Genomic DNA, 17,060 nt, shown 5'->3' with positions numbered 1-17,060 from the left:
TTAACACAGAAGGAGACTGACAGTTTGCAGATTTCCCTTGACATCTGTGAACTCTTAAGTCCTTATCTCACTGAGGTCAGTGACTCTCTTAGCTTATACTTCAGTTTTTTGCTGACTTTTAAGTTAGATTTTCTGCTTGGCTGTTGTTTTATAGTTGAATGTCTAGGAAGATCCAGGGCCTCACTAACCCAAAGTAGTTACAGCTAGTTAGGCTAGTAACTCTAATTTCTATAGCTACTAATGGGAATTTTCATTACAAACAACTTGAATAAGATTATTTTATTGGTGATATGAGTATAAAATATATGCCTAGTAATTCCTGATATTTGCCCTTCATGTTTATTTGCAAACACTTTTATATTCAATACTTCCTTTAACCTGTTGAAGTATCTAGTATAAACACTTTCTATACTCACTTTACTGGTGAGACTGGGACAGCTGAAAGACTTTAGGCAAAAAGACGTGGCTTCTTATTTTCGTTGGTATTTCTTACTTTCACTTTTTTTCACTTATTTCCTGTTCTGCTTTTAAGTGATACCTTCATATTTACTAATATGCTCCTTTTGATCCAAAATATATCTGAATTGGCTCATAAAATAATATAGAAAATGGTGGTCCGTGCCTGTAATCTGAGCACTTGGGAGCCTGAGGCAGGAGGATTTCATAGTGGGGTACATAGTGAGTTCAAGGCCAGTCTGCATCACATGGCAAGACTCTGTCTCAAAAAACAAATATAAAAAAGATAATATAGAAAAGAGTTAATATTAAATAGCTCATAGATTTCTTTTTTAAAGAGATGGAAGTGGATGGAGAATGATACAAAGAGACCGGAGGAAAATTAGTAAATTAAGTGTGATTAGTAACAGACCAAGGAGCCTCAGTTTTCTTTACATTAAGGAAAAACAAATGGTGACATCCTTTCACCCTTTCTCAATCGGTAACCCGGAGCCCAGCCTCATGCCCTCCTCCTACCACCCTCACTGTAGCTACTACCCTGGCTATACAGGGCTTTATGGGTGGAGACAGTGGCCAGCTATAGTAGAGGGTGGGATATATAAAGTCTGAAATTACATACATGGGATTTTCTTTTTCTTTCTTACCTGGACCCATTTTGGGATTGATTGACTTGTTTTTGTTTTATGGCCAAGGAAGACAGTAACACAGAGAAGCTGCCTGAGTGGAGTCCCTGTTTGTATTAGCATAGGTGTAAGCAGTGTGCCAGAGAAAGTGTTCTGAAGCAGACCTTCATTGCCGACTAACCTGAACTGAAGTTTTACCGGTTTCTGAGTCTCTGCAGTCTCCCTTCTCCCTTCATACTGTGAAGCTAACTGGGTGTGCAGGGTCTTCATTCAGTCTTCTGCTTCCGCCTCTGTGATGAGTGGTCCCTCCCTGAGTTCTGGCCGAAAGCCCTGAGCTGGACAACAGATAGGACACTTGAATGTCACTCTCACTTCCTAGTCCTGAAGTGAGAAGCCAGAACTCATTCTCAGCCACCTCTGCTCTTCCCAGTGCCCCTCACCAGTCAGTGTAGGCTTCCCAGTGCGACAGACCATCCTCTAAGTGCAAAACTGAGAGAACCAACCAGAAGGTCTGCACTGCCAATGCTCACACACATATTCCCCAGCTTAGTCACTTTGTTCATTACTGAGACAAAATACCTGACACCCACAAATTAAAGGAGGAAAGGTTTATTTCATCTCAAAGTTTATAGAGGTTTCAGTCTATAGCCAGCTGGCTCCAAGGCAAGGTGGTGTTGCAGAGGGGTATTACAGAGGAGAAACAGTTCATATCATCACAGGCAGAAGTCAGCAAGCAACAAACCTTCCTTCTCTCTGTCCCTTCATATTCCATCCAGGCTATGAGCCTATTGAGTGGTGGCATCCCTACCCGGGTTGGGGCTTCTGTTATCCACACCCAGAACCATGCTAACCTAACTTAGTTATCACACACCCTTAATCCTGGTGTCACATACCCTAGGCTAGTAGTGGCGAATCTATTGGACACATACCGTAGTGGGCTGTTTGTATCACTGAAAGCTCTAAAAAATTTGCCATCACTGCCCTAGATCCAACCACCCCAAAAAGCCCCACCTTGGGTTATATCAGGCTTTAAAGAGACATCTAGATACAAACTGTAACACCCCCAAACATTTCCTGGTCAAGAAATACCAAACAGTACTTTGAGGTAAACAGGAAAGAGATGGACATCAATGAAAGTCCTGCCCCTCCCCCACAAGCACATATGAGTGGAAGGTTCCACATAAGTCACTTTATCCCCCATCAAACTCTCTTCCATTAGAGAAGATGAATCCCACCCCTATTTTCTTCAGATTGTACTTGTGAGTTCAACCGAGGTGACATAGGTGAAGACACTTTGTAACAGTAATGAATCACAGTTTTGGGTGTTTCTGGAAGATTGTGAGTGAAAGCTTTTATTTCAGTATTTAAAATACTAGAATAATTTCTGAAATTGTAAGAATTACACTGCCTTTATGAGTGGAAATATGATAGCATAAAGGATCCACCACGTTCTCATTCAAGTTCTAGCTGCAGGACTTTCAGTGGACCGACATTCTTTCCCAAGGGCTGTGGTCCATAAAAACAGGTAATAACGCTGGCTTTTCCCACTTGCTGAATGTTGTGAATCACACGAGCTGCTAACGTGTTGGCAAGTTGTTAAACTGATATACCAATTCATCGTATTACGGTGGTCATCTAGAAGAAGGACGTTGAAGGCAGGGGATTTATGAGGTAAAGCAAATAGTCAACCCCATGTGATAAGCTAGCCTTGCTTTCTAGTCTGATTTCCAGATGTTTTGTTCAGTTATCTAAGTACATCCCAACAAAAGCTGATTAACTGTCTCAGACAGCAGTGTCTAACTGTTATTAATGCTCAAGATGATCAAATTACAATGCCACAGATCCTACTTGCGCTGTTGATATTAGATTTTGGATTCCGGTCTATAATGAATGATTTCTTTCCTCCATGCCTTGGAAAAATTGGTTAACAGAGTTCATAAGAAAGTTTAATTAGCAGGCTGTTTGTGAAAATAGCGGTTATGAGTCATCATTCACAACGAACTAACATTTCTCAGGCTTGAATTTGTTCTTCTGGTTTTAGATCCTTCAGTTTGGAAAGCTGGTGTCTGAATGTTGCCCACTTGAACTGTACCATGTAATAAACAAAAACATCAAATTCTTAAAATGAGAGAGAGAGAGAGAAACAGAGAGAGAAGGTATACGGTGTCTGTATATCTGTGTATGTGTCTGTGTCTTCCAGAGGAATGTCCTGGGTTTACTGGAATCCAGCAAACCTGTATCTACACCCTAGCCGTATCATTACTAGCTGTGTAACAGGCAAATTTCCACTCTCTGTGCCTATTTCCTCATTCTTAAAACAGGAATATAGATAGGTTATTGTGAGCTTTACACGTAGAATACTCAGTAAACACCTAGCATACAATAATATAATTCTTATAGCAGTTTGCTGAAATGTAGATATTATTAACCCTATTCTATGTATCAGGAGATGGGCTCAGAAAAATTAAGTAACTTGTTCAAGGTCACACTGCTTTTAAAAAGCAGAGTAGAGTTGAGCCTATGTATGTTTGATCCAAAGCCTCTCTTTTTATCTGCTATACCATACTACTTTGTAGGGTCATATGCCTAGTTAATTAAATGTAGCTACTGTATAAATGTCTTCATGTGTGTACCTATAAGTGTGTGCTCTGTATCCTTGTAGCCATAGAATTAGCGCCTCCCCCCCCATCCTTGGTTCTCTTCTTGAGCTCATTTCATGCTGGCCTCTGACATAGTAAGAGGAACTAGACTTACACAACTAGTACCAATGTGAAAACACACCCTTCAGGCACCTTACTCCCCTCACCATTGTGCATCTCTGACCTGTGTATAGATGATCCTAGAATCAGAACTGTGTGAGGTCTTCTAAGAAAGGAAATCACACCCTGTCACAGTGAAACAAGACTTTAAAAGTATTCTCTGGCATGCTCTCCTCATTTTCCAGTGTCCCCTCTATTATCTCAGGAACTGAGGCTCAGCCCTGGGAACAAAACTCCTTATCTTCGGGTGATTACATCCGCAGACAGTATCAGTCCTGTTTCAAAGGGTAGTGTTCACTTGACAATCCTATCTAAAAGTTTTTCCCCAAATTGTTTCATCTGTAATAGACTTTTTGAAAGGGAGTGCTGTGGCAAAAGAAGTTTGTGGACCTGAAGTGAACCAATCAAAGGAGTTCCTTTAATCACTGCTTTTTGAATTTGTACTAACATGCATTGTAAAACTTAAAAGGAAGGTATAAGATGCAGCATTCCCCAAGAAACCTTTTTTCCTCGGGTCTTGTGTATACTGTACTCTCCAAGCCGGGAGGGAAGAATGAGGTTCCATGAGGGATAGGTTTAGAGCAGAGAGAGGGGCCAATCTGGATAGTTCCTTCCTGATTCTCTTCGTTATTAAGGAAGGTGTGAGACCCTCTGCAGCTTGTGGGTGGCCAAGTGGAGCCCGTGGTGTGCTGGGAAGGTCTCACCTATCCCCAGGAGGTACAGACAGTGGTGCTATGTGAGTCCATTTCTCTAGCATCAGCACAGTCCCATCACACACTAGCCAGTTTCTGGGATGTTACTGAGTACAGAGCACCTTCTGGGCATGACTAAAACTATGGCTTTATTTAGTGTCCTGATTTTTGGGATGACATTTCATTTTCCATTGCTGTAAAAAGAGCTGAGCCATTAATTGTTCACATTTTGCAATCTTGCATGTATTGCCAGGCATGCCTTCATTTCCACATCTACCACCTATAGCAGTGTACCAGAGCTGCCCGTTCTTGCTTGGCGTACCCATTCTGGACATTGCATTAAGGTTTTAGAAAACGAAAAAGATGGCTTTCCCCTTCAGTTCCTACTCCACTGACTTACCTCTGCAGGAATTCTTTTCTTTGGGGGTTATTTATTATTTCTTCATTTTACCTTCCTACCCGCAAGCGGACTGGTGATTAAAAAGAGAAAGAAAAATATACTTTTGTTTCTTGGTTATTTTCTTTTTCATGGAGAATTTCTTTGTTTGTTTAAAAAAAAAAAACCTGTGGTGGAGTCAGACTACCACAGTGGTGAGCTTCATGTCTGGTATCTCACCCTGTCCTTGGTGAAGGGGACGGACATGTTTGTCCTTGCATTTCACACAACTGTTAGTGGTAGTCCCAAGGCCAGGGAACCCGAAGCCTGCACCTCAGAAAGGACACACTGACAGAAGTTTTCAGATGAAGTCCTGCTCCGGCTAATATTGGACATCCTGATTTATCCTGCACATTTATTTATCTCATCTCCTTCAGTGAGAAGTTTGAATTTTTTTTTACTTTGAATAAATGCGGTTTTAAAGGATTTATATTTTCTTAATATTTATGGAGCATTACTTTGTGCCAATCCTTCTCACAAAATGTACCTCATTTAATCTGAATCTCAACACAGTCTCAGGTATCCTGCCACGGTACCCTGCCCTCTGTAAGAACGTTGTCGGGTGGGAGTTTGGGAAGTCGGTGTCTTAGTGTTAAATACAGCAGTTCCATTCACCCACAGACACTGCACCCACAGAAGATCTCATCTTTCCCTAGTTATGTCCCCTTTACAGTAAACATAATTAGTATAAACCTGGTAATTCTTTTCCTCACTCTTTCTTCGTTGCTAACCCCGTCATCTTAAACATCAGTTGCATATCTGGAATCAACTGTTGGTTTGCCTCCACTGTGGGTGGGAATCCTTGTCTATCTGACATCCTAACTTTTGTTTCATGTGAGAAGCCAACAAAGAATTAAGAATTCTGGTTCATTTTTATGGCTGAGATTTTGCCAAAATCCTCCTCTTTTTGTTTCAACCCTTGTTAAAAATACTTTTAAATGTGTAACTATTCTTTCCTGTTTGGAAGGATATTCTGAACATAATTTAATGTCATGTAGTTTCAATTAGGAATCTTTTGTTGCCCCAGGTTTATCAGTCTCAACATTCCTTCTTTTTGTGTAATAAATGCTGAAGGTGAGATAGTTGTCATTGAGGCTTTTATCGTCTCCAGTGCATCACCTAGGAAATTTTTCCCTTTTTTGTTTTGTTTTGTTTGTTGTTGTTTGTTATTGTTGTTTTGAACTAAGTACTTGATACTAGCTTCTTATCTTATGAATTTCCCTTCTTTCTGGGGCAAACAGAAGAAAAATAGGACCTGGATTAGGTCTGTTTTTCATTTATTGAGGTTTTTTATAGAAATTTATACTTGAAGACATATCATTTGGAGCAACTTATGTTATAGGATAAACCAAAAGGGATTTTTTAAAATCTCTTTTGACAATTGATTGATTGACTTTTCTTAATTGCAAAATGTACCTTTCTGTTTGGGGGACTATGGAAATGATTGTATATACTCTAAATTTCCGTAGTAGCAGAGGCATCATTTCACATCCATGTGAATAGCTGTGTTGATATACACTCTGCAGTCAGTAAACTCTCTTAAAAGCCTGTGTGAGCTTTGGAGATGGATGGACCCATTTTGGGATCTGAGGCTGCTGAACATAAGTCTCTTTGATTTTAAATAGCAGTGATAATGCCAACCTTGCTTGATTGTTTTAGGAAGTAGATGGTAGAAATAACATACATAGTATAGTGACTGGCATTCCAAAAGGGATGACTTTTTGTTACTATTCATTCATCTCTTCAGCATAGTTCTATTGAAAGTCTACTATGTGCCAGACGCTGGTCATACCAAGGTTAATAAGGCCCACATGTCCCTGCCCTTAAGAAACTTGAGTCCATTGGGAAATATATTCAGTTCAACAAGCCTTGTCTGGGTCAAACACTTTCCCTTTTGCCATCTTGATGCCACATGGTGAATGGAAATAATGTCTACTTAGAAAGCCAGAACGTAGCTTATGGAAATAACCAAGGACTGGCCCAAAATAACCTTAAATACTTTGGATACTGAGAATAAGGAAGGCTGGTCAACAGTGTTATTGATAGAATGCAGACACACTCAGAATTTCGGATTCCAAAGTAATTCCTGACTCTGCCAGAGGTATAGGTAAATCCCCCATACACACCTGAAGACAGATGCAGTTAGATGTAGGATTCACAGCACAGTTGATATCAACAACCAGTGGCCACGTGAAAGTGAGAGCTGTAAAGTTTGTGGCAGTCCCTCCTCCTCAGGAATAGGTATTCATAGTGTCCCTCTTTCTGGGATGCCCTTCTCTGACTGTTGCCCTTGACTACTCCTTGCCTGGCTACCTCATCAGTCTTTTCAAAATAGCCTCAGTGAAAGCATCACACCCTCCAGAAAGCCTCTCCTCCTTGTCACACAGCACCCCGTCCTCTACCGTCCTTGTCAGGAGCTGGGTCTGACTTTCTAGCTGGACCGTAAACACCTTGCTCCTCCCTTGATCCTCAGTTCCTAAACACTGGTCTGCACACTCAATTCCTTGACACTAAAGTCTTTTCTGAGCCTGGCGTTCTCTGGTGCACCAGATCTGGTTTGACCTGCATACCGAGCTGGGAGTGGGGAATGGGATACTTGGGTTATGTATTGGAACTGAGTGGAAAAAAGGACTTAGAGATAGTGCTAGAAGACCTAGGGTTTCTCAAAGTCTCAGGCACACTGTGCTATTTTAGGACAGATGTTTAGCATCCAAATGCACACATATTCGAGAAACTGGGGCACAGAAAAAAGTACATTGGCTCTGGAGTCAGATGGGCCTGAGTACTGTTCTTTAGCCAGATAACCTTGGGTGAGTTACAGCTCCTTCTGGGCCTTAGTTTGCCCCTCTGTAATGCAAAGGGTAGAAAGACCAGCTTCAGAGGGTTATAAAGATTTGTGTAATGTTATACATAAAATGTTTCATCCGTAGTAGGTGCTTCATAAATATTCCTTGTTATGTTTGTTTTCTTGGTAAGAAATCAGGGTAAACTGAAACTGTGAACATTGAGTCTAATATAAATAGAACTTTGGAATCTTAGCATTTGAGAGGATATTGTGGGTACACCTTGTCAGCTGCTCCAGCATCTCCTGACAAAAGGTCAGTCTGGCTTCTGTTTGTATATTTCTAATCGTGGGGCCCTGAGCACCTCACAAGACAGCCCATCCCCTTATAAAATCACTGTTAGAAAGTTCTTCCTTTTACCACAGCAAAAATTTTCCCCCTAACTTCCTTCCTCAGCCTGATCCTTATCCTCACCTGTGGTCACCACATCAGTGGACCCTTGACCGCCTTTCAAATACTAGAAGGGGCTCTGAGCACCTCTGAAGTTTTCTTTCCATCTGAGCAGATGCTCACATGTAGTTCAGGTGTGACTTACGGCATCTGGTTCCCTATCTCTTGCCAGCTGCCTCTGGACACGGGTGAGGCTCTGGCAAAAAGATTGTCCTGCTCTTCCTGTCCCCCTCCTTTTAGTGTGCAGGATTACTGAGAGTGATGAAGAAGATGTAAATAGAGATGTGAATGGATAATATTCAGTTAATCATTCACCCACCAGCATTTACTTGGTACCCAGTAATGTCATCAACCTTTTTGTAGGTAGTGGGGCACAGAGACAGTTGCGAGGTCATCTTGGTCTCGAGTTGCTCACAGTCTAGTGGGGAACCAAGCAAACTAAGAGGTTATTTTGAAATAGCAAGAGTGTGTACCTGACAGGCAAGACTGAGAACTGGTTTCCACACAGGTCTTATTGAGCATCACTGTAGAACCAGCTTGAAGAAATCATGATGCCTCAGTCTTTTCAGTCATTTGACAAGTGTTGGTGAGTTGCAGTCACTTCACTTATGCCACATGTCCCGCCTGCAGTGTTCCTGCCTCAGGGCCTTTGCACATGAATTTCCCTCTGTCTGTTGCCCTTATAGCAGATAGGGGTGATTGTCTACCTCCTCTCCATCAGGCCTTTGCTTTTATGTCATCCTAGCAGTGCGGCCTTTTCTAACTATCCTGACAGAAATTTGCAACCCTACTCTGGTATTGCCTTTTCCTCTTCTCTGCTTTATTTTCTCCCTAAAATTCACCAGCATCTGACAAGTTTTGGTTTGGTTTGGGTTGGGTTGGGTTGGGTTGGGTTGGTGGAGGATTTTTTGTTGTTTTTTTGTTTTTTGTATTTTTGAAACAAGGTTTCACTATGCAGTCCAGACTGGCCTTGAACTCACTTTGTAGCCCAGGCTGGCCTCCAACTCACAGTGATCCTCCTGCCTCAGCCTCCTGAGTACTAGAATTACAGGCATGCCCCACCACACCTGGCTCACCATCTGACAAACTTTATACATTTTATTTATATTTCTCATCAGTCTTTCTGCACCCACAATCAAAATATAAATTCAGTGATGGCAAAAACTAAATATGTTTTGTTCTCTTCTATGTTCCCCGTGATTGGAACTGTGCCTGGATCATAACAGTTGCCAAATAAATATCTCCAGGATAAATTTAGTACTTGGAACCCAGTGTGGTGGCACATGCCGATAATCCCAGCACTTGGGAGGCAGAGGCAGGAGGATCCCTGTGAGTTTGAGATCAGCCTGAGCTACATAGTAAGACCCTGTCTCAAAATAAAATTAATAATGATGATAATTTAGTGTTGAATTCAGCTCTCAAATTGGAAAGTCATGCCTTTGATAGGGGAACCCTACCAAAACTTACTACTTTGTCAAAGCTCAGCTCAAATGCTCCTTCAGAAAGCTTGCTCTCCTCCGCTGAGTCAGAATCAGTCTCCACCTCCTCTCAGTTTATAGCTCCTCTTATACATAGCTTTGAAAGGAAAATCTTGCCTGGTGTGGTAGTGTGTGCCTATAAACCCAATACTCAGAGAGGCTAAAGCAGGAGGATCACTAGTTCAAGCCTAGCTTGAGTGACTTAGCAAGATACTCCTCAAAATGAAAAGGACTGGAGTTGTAGCCCAGCGCAGAGGTCCTGGGTTCGATCCCCAGTACCACCTAAAAAAAAAAAAAAAAAAAAAAAAAAGAAGGGAAGGGAGAGAGGGAGGGAATTCCTCTGGTATGCAGTAAATCTACTACTTATAAAGGAGTTCCATTCCAGGGGAATGTTCTTTAAATCAGATTTGTTCATCAGTCAAAAAAAGTGAGTCTTACACATCTTTGACACAAATAGACAATGTATATATTGCTTCACGCCTCCTAGCAGTCCCCTCCATATCACCACTGCTTTTCCTCCTGCTTCCGGACCTCCTGGGCTCTGGCTGAGCGCTGCACTGCTGTACACTATCGCACTCTACAGTGAGCGCACAGCAGCACAGCTAGGACAGTGTCCCACACACGTGTGAGCTACTTGCATGATTTGTTCACATCTACGAGTGTTCATATGTTGGCGACTTACCGTATTTATTATTTTTTTTCTGGGCTATAATTAGTTCTTATGTCTGTTGTTCTCTTTAACATAATAAGCCTCCAGAAGGCATAAACAATTTCATGATCATTTTAGGGTCCATCCGTAGAGTGTAGCATGTAACAGGTGCCAGTTATATGTAATATTTGTGTAGCTATATTATGTGCTCCAACATAAAAGAAAAGCATCGTAAGCATTCTCCATCTTCAGGGACGTTTGGGCCTCAGCAAGGAGACAACATGTACATAGACAATAGTGTGAGGCAGTATCTAACACGGTATGAGGAAAAAAGGAAAAGGATCTATTATATGCCAGCACTTCACATGCATTATTATGTTTCATACTCCCAGTAAGCCTTTGAAAAGATAATATTATCCCCACTTTGTACATGAAAATACCAAAGCAGAAAGAGACAATGCAAAGTTGGGGGACCAAAAAATAACATATATCAAGTAATCCTGAGGATTTTCCTGTAAGACCTTCCTTTCCTCTGTTACAAGGGGTTGGGTGTATAGTTTTCCAAGAAACAAAGGCCAGGGTCACACAGCTGTAAGCACAAGAACTGAGATTCAGACCTACATCTGATCTACTCCAAGTTTCCAGTGCATCTGAGTCTTGCATTTTTAAATCATCTGAGAATCTTGTTGAAGTGAAGATTCTGACTGAGTAGTTCTAGGATAGGACTTTTGCATCTGCATTTCTCACAAATCCCTCAGTGATGCCAGTAATATTGGTACAAGGGGCACACCTGAAGTAACAGACTTGAAATCGTACCTAGTCTGAGCCAGTTGTGTAAACCGTCATCATTGTCATCATCATCATCGTCGTCATCGTCGTCGTCACCATCTGTCTTCTGATAGTTGGATGTAGTACCACTGGATTTGCAGGAAAAAAATCCAAAACTTAGACTAACCAAAACTGTTAAATGCCAAGAGGAGGGGTGAGAGGAACAGAGTCACTGGTGCTCCAGAACTCCAAGGTGTCCTCAGTCTCAGAGCCCCCAGTGCAGGGTCAGGTGTGTGTGTCCGTTTTGTACTTACCCAGTGCCAGACACTGCTGAGTACTTATCCCAAGGCTGGCCCTTGTGGAGAGAAAACTTAGGCTATCACACAGACCTGGATTCACTCAGCTCCCAGCCCTGAAGCCTACTTTGGGCAAGTTATTTCAATATTTCTTAAACCTCACTTTCTATGTCTGCACAATGGGCTGGACAAAACCCTTTTCACACAGGATTAAATTAGGTAACATGAGTAAGCCACTTTGCACAGTGCCTGGCACAAAGTGGCACCAAATAAACTGCGGCTGCTGTTAATCTCTGTTTTATTCTAATCCTCACAGAGATCCTTTGATCTTGAGGATTAAGGGATTATTTGTATTTTTCCAGATAAGGGAAGAGGCTGATGAAGTTTAAATGACTTAACCAAGGTTATACAGCAAGTATGATTTTGAGCCACACACACACACACACATTTATATACGCAGTAACAACCACAGATCTCTCTGACCCTCTTTTGATGTGTTCAGATAGATTCAAGGCAGTTTAAAGGAGGGAATGGCATCTCAGAACCGGCAGTGAGGTCGTCCTAGGATTTGGAGCTGGCTGCGGTTAGGCTGGTGTGTGAATTATCGGCAAGTAGATGATCTTGAGGTGACTAGGGATTTTATCATGTGCTTTGAGAGCAGGATTTCAGCCTGAGCTAAGGGTTCTAACATCCACAAAAATTCCTTACTCAACTCAGAAGTTGTCATCAACAGCAACTACCCATCTGGCTACCTCCTCAGGGGCTTTGCAGATGAGGGGAGTAACTGTTGGGGTTCTGGAAAATGATGGTTTTTAGAGAAAGAAAGAGCAAAGTGTGCAGGTTGGCAGTGCAGAAATGCTGAGGTTCCTTCAGGCCAGTTTCTTCTGTGATTGGCCATGAGGAGGGCAGCATCAGAGAAATCTTCAGGATCCTAAGTGCAAAGAAAAACCACTTCTACACAGAATCCTGGAGAAAAAAATGAGTTAGAATTAGCTGTGATTAGTACACCTTCCGGAGATCGAATACAATAAAAGTGGTTAAAACAAACTAAAGATAATTTACTCTTTTCAGATGATTCAAAAAAGCTTCTAAAGTATTTCTGAGTCTCAAAATAGTTGTTAATAAATAACATTTTAGTTCAAGTGAGGTAACTATGATTATAGTAAATGCACAAAGATAATTCAATGAATGTAATCTTGATAACCCGAAAGATCTAGACAAAGAGATGAGCAAATTATGGCCCAAGGGCCAAATTAGGCCTACTGCCTGTTTTTCGATTAAATTTTATTGGACCACAGCCATACTATTTATTTATGCATTGTCTCTAGCTGCTACACAGTGGCAAAACTGTCACAATAGGGACCGTGGAACCCACCAAACCTAAACTGTGTACTATCTTATCCCACACATTAAAAAAAAAAAATTGCCTGCCATTCTTCTAGAGTGAGAGTCAGCTCTGTGATGTTGGGCAAATTATAGTTTTCTCTTAGCTTTAGTTTCTCCATCTGTAATGACGATTTTTCTCTTCTCATATAGGGTTGTTCTAAGAATCAGTGCAGTGGAATGGATGGGAAAGCACTTGTAAATTCAAAATCACTGTGGAATTTGGGCAGGGGTGATTTTCATTGTTCTCCTGAGCTGTCCTGGAGGAGAATCCACCCAGGACATCGTGTTTTGTTTTCCAGTGCCTGGTGTCAGTGTGTTGTGCTCTGTCCTCCCTCATAAATGCAAAATGAATCCCCCAGGTACTCCCTGTTTGCCCCTTTTCCCTTCAAATGTACAAAACATTCTGGTCATATACTTCCAGACATGGAAGATTAGTACAGATGCCTACAGTGATTCTTTACTTCTTAAGCAATTTTGAGTATTTATTACGTACAAGGATGCAACTTTTGTAAGGTAGTTCTTGTGAAGTATTTGGTTTCTTAGGGGAGAAAATAAATATGAAAGTTATTTTAACAGAATGAAGATGTTGCCATGTTATAGCAAGAGAACAAATTGTGTGTTTGTGTGTGCACACACATGCCTAGGCTTTATAAAAACAAAAATATTCAGGTTCAGATTTGAGAACACCTTGCTAGCTACTTGTAGTGGCACATACTTGTAATCCCAGCACTCTGGGAGCACAACACATTTGAGCCCAGCCTGTGAAACTTAGCAACTTTGTGAAACTCTGTCTCAAAATTTTGAAAAGGACTAGGGATGTAGCTCAGTACAAAGGCCTTGAGATCAATCCCAAGTACTACCAGCAAAAAAAAAAACCAGCTTGTTCAAAACAAGAACCTGTTTAGTCCAAAATACTGAAGTACTTTAAAATGTAGCCATTACGTACAACAATTTTCTCTTAGAAGCTACATTCTAAATTATAAATTCTAATCCCAGACTCTATGAATATATTTCCTACAGGTACTTGCTAAGTGGGGTTCCCTTGCCTATGCTAGCTGGACAGGATTATTAGCGACTGCACAAATATAAGAGTTACAGACCATGTGGGCGTAAAGGAGCTAGACACTCACTATAACTTCTAAATTTTGGAGATAATCTCTATTTCATATCTTATTTTTTCAGCAAAGATAGTTCGATGAATGTAATCTTGATGATTTCATTTTTTATTTGTTCAACTTGCCACAAAATAGATTTATAAATTGAAAACAAACATAAAGTTTGTCTTAGTTTTCTGATCTTAAAACACTGTTGAATACCTTTAGGATCAAATCTTATTTCTGTTCATAAAGGGAGAAGATGTAGCTATTTGAAAAAGATAAAAACAATAATAAAAAGATAAGAATAATAATAAAAAGACTATCAACTTAAGCTCCAGACTAGGTCCTCCGGGCCCTCCCAGCATCATGACTCTTTGGTCCTCATGGAGAAAGTGTTGGTATTCTTTATGAATGTGTTCCACCCGTAGTTTTCCATGTAAATTTAAATACAGAACCTCAGATCCCAAAGCCACCACCAATATATAACCACCAAAATTAAAACATAAATTTTTTCCTCATTTTACTCTCCCTTTTTATTAAAAAGTTCCTAAAGAAATGAGACATCTGCCTGGAGATTTAATCTTCTGTAGGGCGTTTTGAAAGAGAAAACTAGATCCGTAGACTATTTTCATTAGACAAAGCTGGACTCCTCCTATGATGGTGAAAGAGAACCTGCTTGTGAACTAGGCTAACCACAGGTGTTTCATTTTACTGCCAGTGTATATCTTTCAATTCGTAGGAAACTCTTTCTATCCTCTTGTTCAATGCAGTGGTTTAGAGTTTTAGAGTTTGCAGTTTATTATTTTATAGGAAAAATGTCTATTGTTTAACCCTTCTTTTCTGAAATGGCATTCGTCTGGTATTCAGCCTTCCTCAAAGCACCTTCATTCTTGATATCACATTCCATCTTCCTAAACCTAAGGCAGATGAGATAACAACACAGTGCTAATTGTAGTCAGGAGCACAGGGGATGGTGGATTTGGGACTCACGTTGGCAGGTAGGTTGATGTATCTTTCTGGGCAAGAGTCCTTTCCCTCACTTGACTTTTGGAACCTCCCTAAGACCTGAGCCCAAGTGTGTTTTCTTTCTATCATAGCAAAGCTCTAAAACAGAGATAGAATGTAGAGACTCTGCCCATTATGTTTATTGCAGATTTCCATCAATATATGAATAATCTTAGAGGGATAGTATATGGGAACAGGCACCTTTGGTAAGCATGACACATTTCTCCACATACATTCCATCACTAGAATGAATAGGAAGTTTTTCAGTGTGCCTCAGGGCTAATGTTTGCAATTAAATGATGAGTGTTTTGTTTATCTTTTTCATATTCAATTTTCATTTTACACAGATTAGGCTGAAAAATAGGCCATCTAGCCAGTTTCCAATAACTTACATATAAAGTTTATTATTGACATAATTGCTTTTAAAATTCCCTTTAAAAGCAGCTCAACTTGGTAGGTGACTGACTGTTTTTACAAAGTGATTATGAGAATATTTTAGGACAACAATTTTTAAAGTTTCATATATATATATATATATATATATATGGAAAATGATGAGATATTTGCATGATGAAAATAGATTTAATTAGGTGAATTTAGTTAGACTTGATGAGGTAGTGCCAAATTTAGGATAAATGATATTTTTAAACCAATGAAATTAATCTCTTGTATTTCTATATTTGCAAAATGAAGTTTCTCAGAACCTGGGATAGGGTCTTATAATCCACACATCTCTCTCCTTCCTCTCTCTCTCTCTCTTTCTCTCTCCCTCCTCTCTCTTTCTTTCTCCCTCTTCTCTCTTTCTCTCTCTCTCTCTCTTTCTCTCACACACACACACACATACACACTACTCACATACTACACTTACACAGTAAAATGGAAAGAGAAAACTTTCACCAAGCCCAACACTGTCTTCCCTCCTCATTTACTAATTTTGGCTGGTGAAGGGCCTGTCTGGCAAAGTTTGCCCTTGTCTTCATTGTTCTAACCCTGCCTTTCCAAATCATAAAGGTATACCCTAATGTGTAGAAGGTGTTGTCATTTTTGAGTTTTCCATTTGCATTTCCTCATGATTCTCTTTGCTTCCCTCCTATAAAGGATAACAAAGTCACCCATTTTTTGATCCAGAACCCAACTTGTTTTCCCAGGTTCCCTCCTACAACCAACACAAACACAGACATTTACCAGCACAACAGAAGCTGTTGGAAATATTTTTGGCTGCTGAAATGGGCTCCTGTCACCGGGACATGGCAGGCTTTTTGCTGTATTGTCTCCCAACCCTGGCCCCAGTACTCCAAAGAGAAGTTTATGTAATCTGTCTTTCCTGACATGTGACGTCCTGTCATTTTCCTCCCCTTCGGCTCTGCTGCCGCCCACAAATCAATAACATTGCCTGGGAAGTTCAAGCTGGTTTTGCAGCCACCACAAGCTCTGTGTTTCTTAAAGGGTATGTCAGAAAATGTAAAGTTTCCTAATGATATTTCTGGCTGATGACACATGGCAGAGCTGATGGACTATTTATAATCAGTGGCACGATCGCAAGCACATTATTTTTATTTCACTAAGGGGGGAGCCCTGTCACTTGCTACCTCTCTTTGCAGACAAGTTGATGCTATCCCCACCTAACGTAGCTAAATCCTCTTTGCAGGAAGTGTTCACACTCTCCTCTTTGTTAGGAGCTCCCAGTTACTCCCAGTAGAAACCCCCGCCCTCTTTTTTTTTTTTCTCATTGTTCTTTGGCTCAGGGGATGAGGAAGGCAAAGAATGGTTTGTAGAAACTGCTTTAAATTCTGGCTATGCCGCATCCTTCACTATAAATGTCTCCAGTTTGGCTGCTCAGATCCTGCAACATCCCTCTGAATGTGGGTGTGACTGACATGACCAAGGCAATAGACAGAGCTACTGCGTCCAGCACTTGTCCCAGTTTTGCAGTATCGAGCAGAGCAGAGCTGTTGTTAGTTAAGCATCTACTATTTTGTTGGCAATGTACTTGGTGGGACTTTTGTATATAATATTTTACTAATTCAAACCTGTCTGAGGTAAGTGCAGTTGTCTCAAGTAGAGACCTAGGACAAATGGAAGATTAAGTGGCTTCTCTACAAAGGCACACAGCTGACAGAGAAAGCACCAGGACTCTAGTTCAAGTCTCTTTTAACTATAACTGCTCTCTTCCTACTACCCT

At 40.7% G+C, this 17,060-nt stretch overlaps 1 protein-coding gene across 7 annotated transcripts in view; it reads left to right on the top strand.

Moving 5' to 3' along the window:
• The window catches only part of Elavl4 (ELAV like neuron-specific RNA binding protein 4), a 148,148-nt gene that overhangs the window by 105,443 nt on the left and 25,645 nt on the right, over positions 1-17,060 (top strand). The gene's annotated exons all lie outside the window — the stretch shown is intronic.

The sequence above is a fragment of the Chinchilla lanigera genome, unplaced genomic scaffold, assembly GCF_000276665.1.
Source record: "Chinchilla lanigera isolate Chin_1 unplaced genomic scaffold, ChiLan1.0 scaffold00063, whole genome shotgun sequence".
In the NCBI taxonomy this organism is placed as follows: Eukaryota; Metazoa; Chordata; class Mammalia; order Rodentia; family Chinchillidae; genus Chinchilla; species Chinchilla lanigera.
This window is presented reverse-complemented; position numbering and strand designations above follow the sequence as displayed.